Source organism: Sceloporus occidentalis, unplaced genomic scaffold, assembly GCF_023333645.1.
Source record: "Sceloporus occidentalis isolate IW3139 unplaced genomic scaffold, rSceOcc1.0.p SCAF_1, whole genome shotgun sequence".
In the NCBI taxonomy this organism is placed as follows: Eukaryota; Metazoa; Chordata; class Lepidosauria; order Squamata; family Phrynosomatidae; genus Sceloporus; species Sceloporus occidentalis.
The window spans coordinates 117,264,985-117,275,447 of NW_028316981.1; the positions used below are offsets into that span (position 1 = coordinate 117,264,985).

Below are 10,463 nucleotides of genomic sequence, written 5' to 3' on the forward strand. Positions count from 1 at the left end.
TCTTTTCTCTTTGTTTGAGTTTCATTCTATTATACTCTTTTTTCTTTTACAGCTCCGGTTATCTATTGCCCTCCTGGTTCTGCTACCCAGTTCCTCTCAGACTTTGAGTCATGGCTGACATTTTTCCTTTCGAATGCAGTCCCCACTTTGATCCTAGGTGACTTTGACGATTCACTTTGACAATTCCAAGAATCCTGTAACATCTCGCTTTAGGTCTCTCTTAGCAACTTTTGGCCTTCAACTACATTCCAACTCTTCAACTTATTCTCTCGGTCACTGTCTTGACATAGTTCTTACTGCAAAGTGTGTCATTTCTGACTACCTGGCATTTGACTTTCAGAAGAAAGGATAAAACATGTGGCTAAGGGAAGAAATTTTGGGCTTCTTAAAACAAAGGACCTGAGAATGCAACAAAGTAAGGTACTGGAGGATATGGTAATGACATAATTGGAGAGATGTTTGAGCTGGACTTGAAGATTGATATCCACAAAAACCCATGTATAAATAAATAAATAAATAAAGTTGTTGTTGTTGTTTCTTAACTACCTCTCTTCATGGATCAAGGCACAGAACAACAAAAAATTAACAATGAACAATATCAATTAAAACACATTAATTAAAACATGCAACAATAAAGGACAAATAAGACATATACAATTTAGAACAGTCCACACTTAAAAATTATGCATCCAAATTCACAATTTAAAAATTGTCTGCATAAGCCTGCCAGAAGAGAAACTAAACCATTTACTCTCCAAAGTGTTGCTGGATTCCTTCATCCTCCCACCTCTTTCCGCTTTTCCGGTATTTGTTAAACCAGCCAAGAGTTGCTCCTAACAGTTAAATTAGGTCACACAGGTCAGCTAGAAAAAATGACTTAGCCAGCCTTTCAAAGTAAAAACAAGATTCTGGATTCAAAGTGGTGCAACTAGAGCTGGACTTTGGGATCAAATTCAGGAACCACTAAATGGCCACTAAATGAGCACCTTGAGAGCAGAAGGTAATGGGTGCTGTGCCTGTATGTTTGCCATCACCACTTGGGCTAGAATGAGGCTTCTGGGGCCTGTCATGTGTGATGCTAGTGTGTGATTGCTCTAGCCTTTTTCCTGTCTTTTCTGCTTAAAAACATTTGATGGGGGTGGGAGCTGCCAAGCATGTATATGGTGCGAGATGCTTGTTTTATTATTTTGTCTTTTTTTAAAAATCATTTCCTGTCTTTTTCTACAGGTACACAAATGATGTAAACCTCCAGATGTTGTTGGACTGCAACTCCCTACAGCCCTAGCCAGGCTAATCAGAGTGGAGCTGCAGCCCAACAACCTGAAGGGATGCATGAATTTTACTCTGGCTTTAGTACAACATGATGCATATCAATGTTTAGCATCAGGACAACAGAAACAAACTCCACTGTATCCCTATCATCATGATAGTGCTGTAACATTTAATTACAATGCACATATGCAGAATATTTCTTCTTTCATCAGTGTTGGCAAACAAGTTTTTCTTTGTTTTTGTTCTAACACAGCATGGATATGGAAGCACTTATAGAGAGGCAGTAGTGGAAGGAAGGGACAAAAAGAAATGTCAGTTGTTTGCAGCTAAGATAATACAATATGGCCATCTAAAGGAAAACTCCCCGAGACTATAAGACCCAGAGCTGAGAATTACCTTAGCTGGACCACTCGATATGAGAAGCATACCTCAAAAATTAACTGTGCAGCAGAACACTCTGGTAACTATGCCTACACATGCAAGGAAGGCTATCTGGTACAAGGGCTCCGTGAAAAAAAGCAGCCTGTTATGAAACAGGCATATAAGAAATGAATATAGTGGTTTTCAGAATACCTGCTTACTAAGAGCCATTCTGATGGCAGTGGTGACAGCATACAATAGACTCCAATGATTTTTTTTCCTCCCACGCTTGTTCTGAGTACTCTGTAATATCCTAAATGTTACAAATCCATAGTTTAACATTTAACATTCAATTCTTGCCTCCAATTTCATTTTTCAGCACTTTAATGGGATTCAGCAAGCTACATCTTTATAAAGTTGTCATTCCAGTGTAGTTCAGCTATAGCCTATGTTGTTCTGCCCAGCTAGCATTGTGAACTGTGACTGTTATGTTTTAGCACTTGGGGAAACATTACCAATGACAGAATGCTGCCATGACAGCAAATTGTGTGTGCTCTCTACTATACCACTGTGCTCTGAAGCAGAAGTGGACAGAATGTAGATAAAGACTGGTAGATCTCTGAATTGTTTGCAGTAGGTCACCAAAGTTTTCTGACTTTAATAAGAGTAAAGAAGGAAAAAGCAGCCATTGTCCTGACTGCATATCTCTCAACGGTGTTTATCACACAGAGGTTTTTGCAGCTTTTTGCAGCTCTGATCCGACGTGACTGCGGGTCCAACGATGCGAATTCACATTATAACGTGATGTATTATCACACCTGGTTGCTTTCTATGGGGGGTTGTTCCGAGGTGGATCCACAGTGAAACCGCAGTGAATCCTCATTTTTGTGAATTCGGTAACATGCGAATTCAGAAAAATTGCTTCCAAGCTCACTTTGATTTCAGTCCAAATTGGTATGGTGTGGAATACAACTTTGCTTCCGTTCTGGTACAGCCCCCCAAACCTCCAAGGACCCACATTTCCCATGATGCCGTGATGCAATTTTGCCCCATTTGCTTCCGGTACCACCACCACCACCACCACCACCCTCCGCTTCCATTGCTGCCGAGGGGAAATGCAGTTGTTTCCGATGTTGCTGGGGAAAGGGCAGAGAGCTACTGGGGAATGAATGTATTCACATTTTAATGTGGACAGGAGACATGCTGGCAAGGAGGGGAAAACCAGCTGTTTCCGATGCCGCTGGGGAAGGCTGCTTGTGTGGCTGCAAAATGGACCATGTCTGCCATAGAAAAGGGTGCTTGTGTGCATGGAAAAATGGACCCTGTCTCCCATAGAAAAGGGTGCTAGTGTGCATGGGAAAATGGACCCTATCTCCCATAGAAAAGGTTCCTGTTGTGCATGGGAAAACGGACCCTGTCTCCCATAGAAAAGGGTGCTGGTGCACATGGGAAAACAGACCCTGTCTTCCATAGAAAAGGCTGCTGGTGCACATGGGAAAATGGGCCCTGTCTCCCATTGAAAAGGGTGCTGGTGCACATGGGAAAATGGACCCTGTCTCCCATAGAAAAGGGTGCTGGTGCACATGGAAAAATGGACCCTGTCTCCCATAGAAAAGGGTGCTGGTGCACATGGGAAAATGGGCCTGTCTCCCATTGAAAAGGGTGCTGGTGTACACTGGAAAACGGACCCTGTCTCCCATAGAAAAGGGTCCTGTTGTGCATGGGAAAACAGACACTGTCTGTCATAGAAAAGGGTGCTGGTGCGCATGGGAAAACGGACCCTGTCTCCCATAGAAAAGGGTGCTGGTGCACACTGGAAAACGGACCCTGTCTCCCATAGAAAAGGGTCCTGTTGTGCATGGGAAAACAGACACTGTCTCCCATAGAAAAGGGTGCTGGTGCACATGGGAAAACGAACCCTGTCTCCCATAGAAAAGGGTGCTTGTGTGCATGGGAAAATGGACTAGAAAGCCCAGAAAAAGAGTGCTAGTTTGGGTGCCAAATCAGACTCTAAAACCCATAGAACATGAGGTTGTCATTAATGTGTGGCAAGCATTCACATGAAAGTGGAACCAGGAAGTGTCTCCCTTCTTCACCCCGGAAGTGCAAAGGTTCTCCATGTGTTCAGAGCCCCACTGAGCATGTGCAAGGCTCCCAATTCGAATAGTTGAATCCGCATGGTATGCTTCGGTGTGGTAATACAATGTGCACTCACTCCACTTTGCGTGAATCCGCATCACGTGAACTGCCTTGGATTCGATTCCCCCTCAGTTTGGAAGGGCAACCAGGTGTGATAAAACATGTGCATTACAATGTGAATTCGCATAGCTGAACCAGGAGTCACCCCGGATCTGCACTGCAAAAACCTCTGTGTGATAAACTCCAACCTCTGGTTCCGAGTGCAATACAAGGTGTTGGTTATTACCTTTAAAACCCTACATAGCTCGGGACCGAGTTACTTGCAGGAGTGCTTCTCCCTACATAATCCGCCCCGCACTCTTAGAACATGTGGGAAGTTCTTACTAGAATATTATAATACCAGGTTAATGACAACTTCACATAAGGCATTCACTGCTGCGACCTCAAGATTATGGAATTACCTACCGGAAGAAATCCGTCTCATTACTACCTCAGAGGCCTTTAAGAAGGCACTCAAAACGGATCTCTTCTGGAGGGCTTATCCACTGAATTGCATATAAAAAGGTTATGACAACGGTTCTTCCTTGACTCTGATTGTTGGCTAATGGACGAATTGTAATTTTTAGAGAACTAATAGGAATTCTTGGTAAATTCAATGTTAGTACAATTTATAATCAATACAACAATAAAATACTAAGTGTCTTTTAAGATTGTAATCCTGCCTCGATCTGTGGGAGAAGCGGGAGGTATAAATAAGCTATATTATTATTATTATTATTATTATTATTATTATTATTAGTGAAATAGGAATACTGGTTGGCTGGTTTTGACTGGCTATTTGCACTGTTCTGCTGACCATTTTAAAAAGATGTGCCAGAATCCTCAACACATATACATAGGATGTTTGGTTCATAGGGTATTAGAGGTAATGATTTTGTTCTGGGATTTGGCTGATAAAAAAATAAAACAATGAAAAACAAACTAGCTCTTGTAGACCTGAAGTCTGTCCACCACTTCCATCTGCTGATGTTATGAAATGCCTATTTCAGGTAGCGTTCTGGGGTCCAAAACACACTGCAGAAATAATCCAGTTTGTGACTGCTTTATCTGCCCTGGCTCAGTGCTAGGGAATCCTGGGAACTGTAGTTTTACGAGAAAATTCCCAAGATTCCCTAGCACTAAGCCAGGACAGTTAAAGCGATCTCAAACTGGATTATTTCTGGAGTGTGTTTTAGACCTAGGACTGCCTAGTTAGGGCAGGACCTGTACACAGCAGGTACAGCAGGAACAAGATAGAGGCAGAGCATGAAGCTAGTAGTGCCTAACATCATGTGAGCTAAATTGTAGATGATTATGAATGCAAGTGACTTCAAAAGGAAATGAGAGGCAGCGCACCATGCTAAAAATGCAGCTAGATTAGTACTATCAATGTACAAAATACAGCACCATTCACTGCACTAGCATCTCGGTTTGTGATCCTGATAAACACAGGCCTACCTACATTGTTGTTGTTGTTGTTGTTGTTGTTGTTGTTATTATTATTATTATTATTATTATTATTAAGAAATCTAATCTATATGCCAAACCCTGGCTGGAAATGAGTAACAGCAGGGTCAGGTTATCATTCCATCATGAACAAAATCCAGAACTGTGTTAAATCCACTCTACTGACATACCTTTCTCTTGCAGCAGGCTTAGTACCCTTGTAGCTTTTTGTCTTGAGAAAGTACAGAAACAGTTAACTCTTTCCACAGCAGAGCAAGGGCTAAAATATAATCAGGTGGCCCATGAGCTCCCCATCCCCATGCCCTAAAAGTACCCATGTGGCCGCTAATTATCCCTATACATCCAAAAGTCCCCAAAGACCTGCCTGGGGAAGCCAGTAATCTGAATGATCATTCCGCTCCTGCCTATCATCCCATTAAGAGAAAGTGTTGACATCTCCACACATGGATCTCCCAGCAGCTGTGCCATAATGTACTTCCCACGCAGAACATTGCCTGCTGGGTTTCTCCCACAACACTGATCTTCCTTCACAATCAATATTCTCTACAGGCAGTAGTATGTCTTGCAAATCCACGGTAGTATCTTGACAGCCCCTTGAACACGGTGTACCTTCCAATATCTCCCAAGTGAAAAAGGAAAACTAACCAGGGCACAACTCATTTTGACAGAGAAAAAGAGACCAAGGGGGACCAGCCATGTTGTATTTTACTAGCTTCTGTTCCTTTGCCAGGGCTAGGGAAGTAGTTCCCTGGATTAGAGTGTCTCCATCTTTAGCTACCAGATCACATCTCCTCCTTTAGCTGCCTCCTCAAAAAACTCAGCTTCGACACTAAGATCTTTCCTGAACTACAACAGTTTCACCTTTCTTCATGCTGCTACTAGGTATGTCTCTTCTACCATTTCGTTACTATTCATTTAATTAAGCCTTGTTCTAGCCTTCCCCAACCTGGTGCCCTCAGGACATTTTGCATTTAAAGTCTCAGAATTCTTGACAATTGGTCATTCTGGCCAAGAGTGATGGGAGTTGAAGTCCAAAACACTGGACATCTCTCTAGACTTCTCCTTGCTCTTATGTGTAAGCACTTCAGCCAGCAACTGTGCTGCATGTGCAGAATCAAACACACAACTGATGCTAAATACCAATAGAACAGCACTAGTATTCAACAATATTAGTTGCTTTTAGTGTTAGGCACACATACCTTCCTCTCTTTCCCAGACAGCTTTAAGTCTTTGAAAAATAGAATTAGGAAATCATATCTGGACAATTTCCCCCCTGCTCCCTTCTTGTTCAATCTGTTCCAGATCCCAAGCCTGCCGTCTCCAGAAAACAATGGATTCTGACTGTGAGGCTATAGGAAAGTGTCATGGTATCTACAAACTATTACTTACTAGAAGGAGCTCAGAATGAAGGTTTAATTTTATAACAGATCTGAAGTAGGTTACAGTGAGCAATAGTAATTTGAGAAAGCCCATTTAACAGGGATAATAATCGTGTACCCCTTGAGATGTTCCTATAGTGCAACTCCTAGCAGCCTTAGCCAGCATAGCCAGTGGTAAGGAACAGTGGGATCTGAAGTACAACAACATTTGGAGCCATCAGAGATTCAATATGGGATTCTCACACCTCAACTCAGCACTATCTAACCTACTACACACATCAGTCATTATTATTTCCACCAATTAATACTTCATGTAGACCAGCAGGCCAGTTAAATCATCAGCTAAGGTAGGAGGCTAGTAACAATTAGGAGGAGCTAATTTCCTCTCCCCTTTCAGTAAACACAAAACAGAACTCACCCAGACAGTGCAGAGAGATAAATACATCTCTACCAACACTGAATGATCTAGGGAACATGTGGCCTTCCAGATGTTGTTGGAGTACAACTCTCAGCAGTCCTTGCCAACATAGCCAGGGATGAAGAATTCTAGGAGCTGTGTCTCAACAAAATCTCAAAGGCCTCATATTCTCTGACCTTGCTGTACACCTTGCCATACGTACTGACTTCCAAAAGGTTCACCGGAACAGTCTATACAGCTTTAGCGTTCTCAGATTAATGATTGTCAAAGATTGTCACATATCCATCCCCAAAATCCTGCAGTACTGTACTAGAGCCTCCTAGTGCTGTACCACTCAAACTAGATGAGCAATTTGCTACACGCTCAACCCCAAACGTCTTCATTCCAGGCTGGGGAAAGGTATTTAAGACATTTCTCCCTGTTATATAGCTCTGACCTGGAGGCTGACACCACCACCTCCAAAATCATTGGTTCTTATGGTAGACTTTACTGCAACTCATAGTCAACACCTGGAACATCCTGCACAAAGTGAGAGAGAAAGAGTCCTCCTGAAATAAGACATTTTCTTATCTTATCACAGTTGCTAGGTAAGATCTGTTCCTATTGGCTTAGGCCATTTTATACCGACTGCACCACATAGCATCTGGTGAAGACTGAGATTATTTCATCCATGGTACACTGAGGGAACATAAGTTATACAAACATTAAACTCACTCCTTCTCTCTCTCTCTCTCTCTCCCCCCCCCCCCCCCCATTAGACTCACTTCCATCACTACAGGTGTTCATGTCAGATGAGAGGATTCAGTTCAGCTCAGTATTTCCACTGGATCTAGCCAGCCAGTGCTGCTATCTTCCCCTCAAACCAAAGGAGTAGACTAAAGGAATAACATTTCCAGCCCATATATGGCTGTCCACACCAATACACGACAACAACCAGTTTTACATTGGTTTGTGGGCATTTCCCCCTCCAGTAGCTTCTTTGGCTTGTTTACAAGTAACTAGGTTGTCGTCCTAAGAGAACTGGCACAGAGATGTGGGAGCAGAGAGGAGAGATTCCATGTACAAGGTTCCATGTACAAACAAACCCCTAGAGAACTGGGAAGAAAAGGGTGGCCAAATCCAACTGTCATTGCTCCTTTCTGTGTACACACACACACACACACAGCTTCATGTATATATTCCTTCTCACTCTGAGGCCATATGTGACCCTGGTCTGTATCAAGATGCGCCCAGAAGCTTCTGCCTTCATAAACAGCCAGCCTCATCTCCTGATGTCAAAGGGCAACGCCATCTCCTCAGCTAGACTCTCTGAGCTGGCAGTTCCCTGGCCCTAAGCTCTGGCTGTTCTTGTTAAGCAGCAGCCAGGGACCTAAGGGGCACTCAGAAACGGCTTGCACTGTGCCTGCTGGAGGCATCTGTTCCTTGGAGCAGACGGTGAGACAAAAATAATTCTCCATCTCACCATCTTCATCCGTCTGCCCAGGGTTCCTTGAAAGCCAGGCAACCAGCCAGCCACAAATCCAGGTGAGCAGGAGCCAGGAAAGGAAAGGAAAGGAAAGGAAAGGAAAGGAAAGGAAAGGAAAAGCCAGAGGTACTTCTCAAGTTTGGCTGGGGAGAGTGGGGCTTTAGGAAGCAGCCCAGTAAGCAGCTTTGTGTTTCCATCTGCTTCCTTGTTTAATGCTGGATGCACATTGCATTGCGCAGTGAGAAAGAGAATGTGAGGGGAACAACACTGCAGGCTGAAGGAGCGAGCAGAGGTTAGAAGACTGTGTTGGGGGGGAGGGAAGGGGGTCTCCCCTTGTTTTTATCCCAGCATAGGCTCTGGATGGGAGAAGCCCACCTAGGGATGGACTAGCCACTGCTTACCATGCAAGACAGAAAATGTACCTAGGAGAGGACAGTGAACATACAGACAGGGAGCACCAAGATGTGCTGAGGGAAAGGGAGAGAGGTGGCAAGATTTGATCCAGCAGGTTTCCATTTGATAACTCGGGAAGCGGAGGAAATCATGTCATCCCCTCATTCCCCCTTCTCCAATGGCAAGCCTTTCCAATGAAACCTCTAGCACTGGGTTCTCCTCCACACTTCCCACGCTGCCCCCCAGAATAAGGAAAGACAGAAAGAAATGCCCCTGCCAAGTGTGCCAGGGGAGTCCTGGGGGAGGCCGGTCCCTAGCACCTGTCAGCCTCCCTCCTCCTCCTCCTCCTGCTCCCCTGGCAGCCAAGCCTAGGAGGGTGGCTCCAGCCCAGGTGCCACAGGCACTCACCTGCCTCGCTCCTCAGGGATCCGCGCTGGCAGCCAGCGAAGAGTTAACGCCGCCAAGTGGCCCTGGCCCCCTTCTCCGCCCAAGAGTCTCCTGCCACCGGGGCATCCTCCTCCTCCTCCTCCTCCTCCTTCAGGGCTGGACGGGGGACGGGGAGCGGGAGGCTGTTCCGGGGGCTGGCACTCAGAGGCAGCCTCAGGGCATGGCGGAGGGGGCGGGGGTGGTACCCAGGTGGGAAGGGGGCCAGGAGGATGAGCGGAGGGTGGAGGAAGGAAGGAAGGAAGGAAGGAAGGAAGGAAGGAAGGAAGGAGAGCGGGGATGGAGGGGGCACCCCCCCCCCGTTTCAAGAGGGCTGGAGGGGCACCCCCTTTTTGGAGAGGGAAGGAGAGGCTCCCCTTTAGTCGGAGGGGTGGAGGGGGCACCCCTTTCCTGAAGGCCCCACAAGCAGGGGAAAGAGCCCCCCAGCTCTCCTAAGGGTCCCACATGGCGCCCACCGCCAACTCCCCTCAGGGCAAGGTTCAGGGCAGGGGGCCAACTCAGGTCAGCCCCCGGACGGCTCCACCGACCCTCCCTCTCCCTCTCCTTTCTCTCTTTCTCCCTCCCTCCTTCCTTCCCTCTCTCTCCCCTCTTTCTCAGTCTCTTCCCGCTTTGGCTGCGCGGCCTCCCTCCCTCTCTCTCCCTTCCCCTGGCACGTGTTTATTAGGAGAGAACTAAGGAGGCGGGAGGCGAACCCTGGCAGGAGGAGCCCACCCTCCCTGAGGCCCACAACAAACCCCAAAGGGGCATTAGTACCCACTGGCTGCAGCTGCATCGGGGATGGACCTACAGAGGAGGCAGGGGAAGCGGGGGGGGGGAGGAAATAAGGGTCCCCTGCCTCCCCAGCACCCGAGAGAAGAGCCTGGAGAGGGGGCTCCCTCTTTTCCCCCTCTGCAAACACAGCGAGGAAATAGCAAAGCTTGGGGAAATAGTCATTAAAATGGCAATGGGAGGGAATGGGGGCCAGCCAGGCTCAGGTGCCCTTCAGGCGACTCCTCTCTTCCCGCCTTCCCTTAAATAATGGGGGGATGCGGTTGTTTCCCTTCTTTTTTTGAAAGAGCTTTTTATTATAGTATACGAAGAAATGAAA

General features: G+C 45.9%; 1 protein-coding gene across 7 annotated transcripts in view; it reads right to left on the reverse strand.

The window, feature by feature from the left end:
* The window catches only part of CACNA1A (calcium voltage-gated channel subunit alpha1 A), a 446,503-nt gene extending 437,079 nt beyond the window's left edge, over window positions 1-9,424 (reverse strand). For all 7 annotated transcript variants that reach the window (XM_089532659.1, XM_089532648.1, XM_089532678.1 and 4 more), the window contains exon 1: window positions 9,341-9,424. The gene's annotated coding sequence lies outside the window, so the exon portion shown is untranslated. The remainder of the gene's footprint in view (window positions 1-9,340) is intronic.
* Between the last annotated feature and the right edge of the window lie 1,039 nt (window positions 9,425-10,463).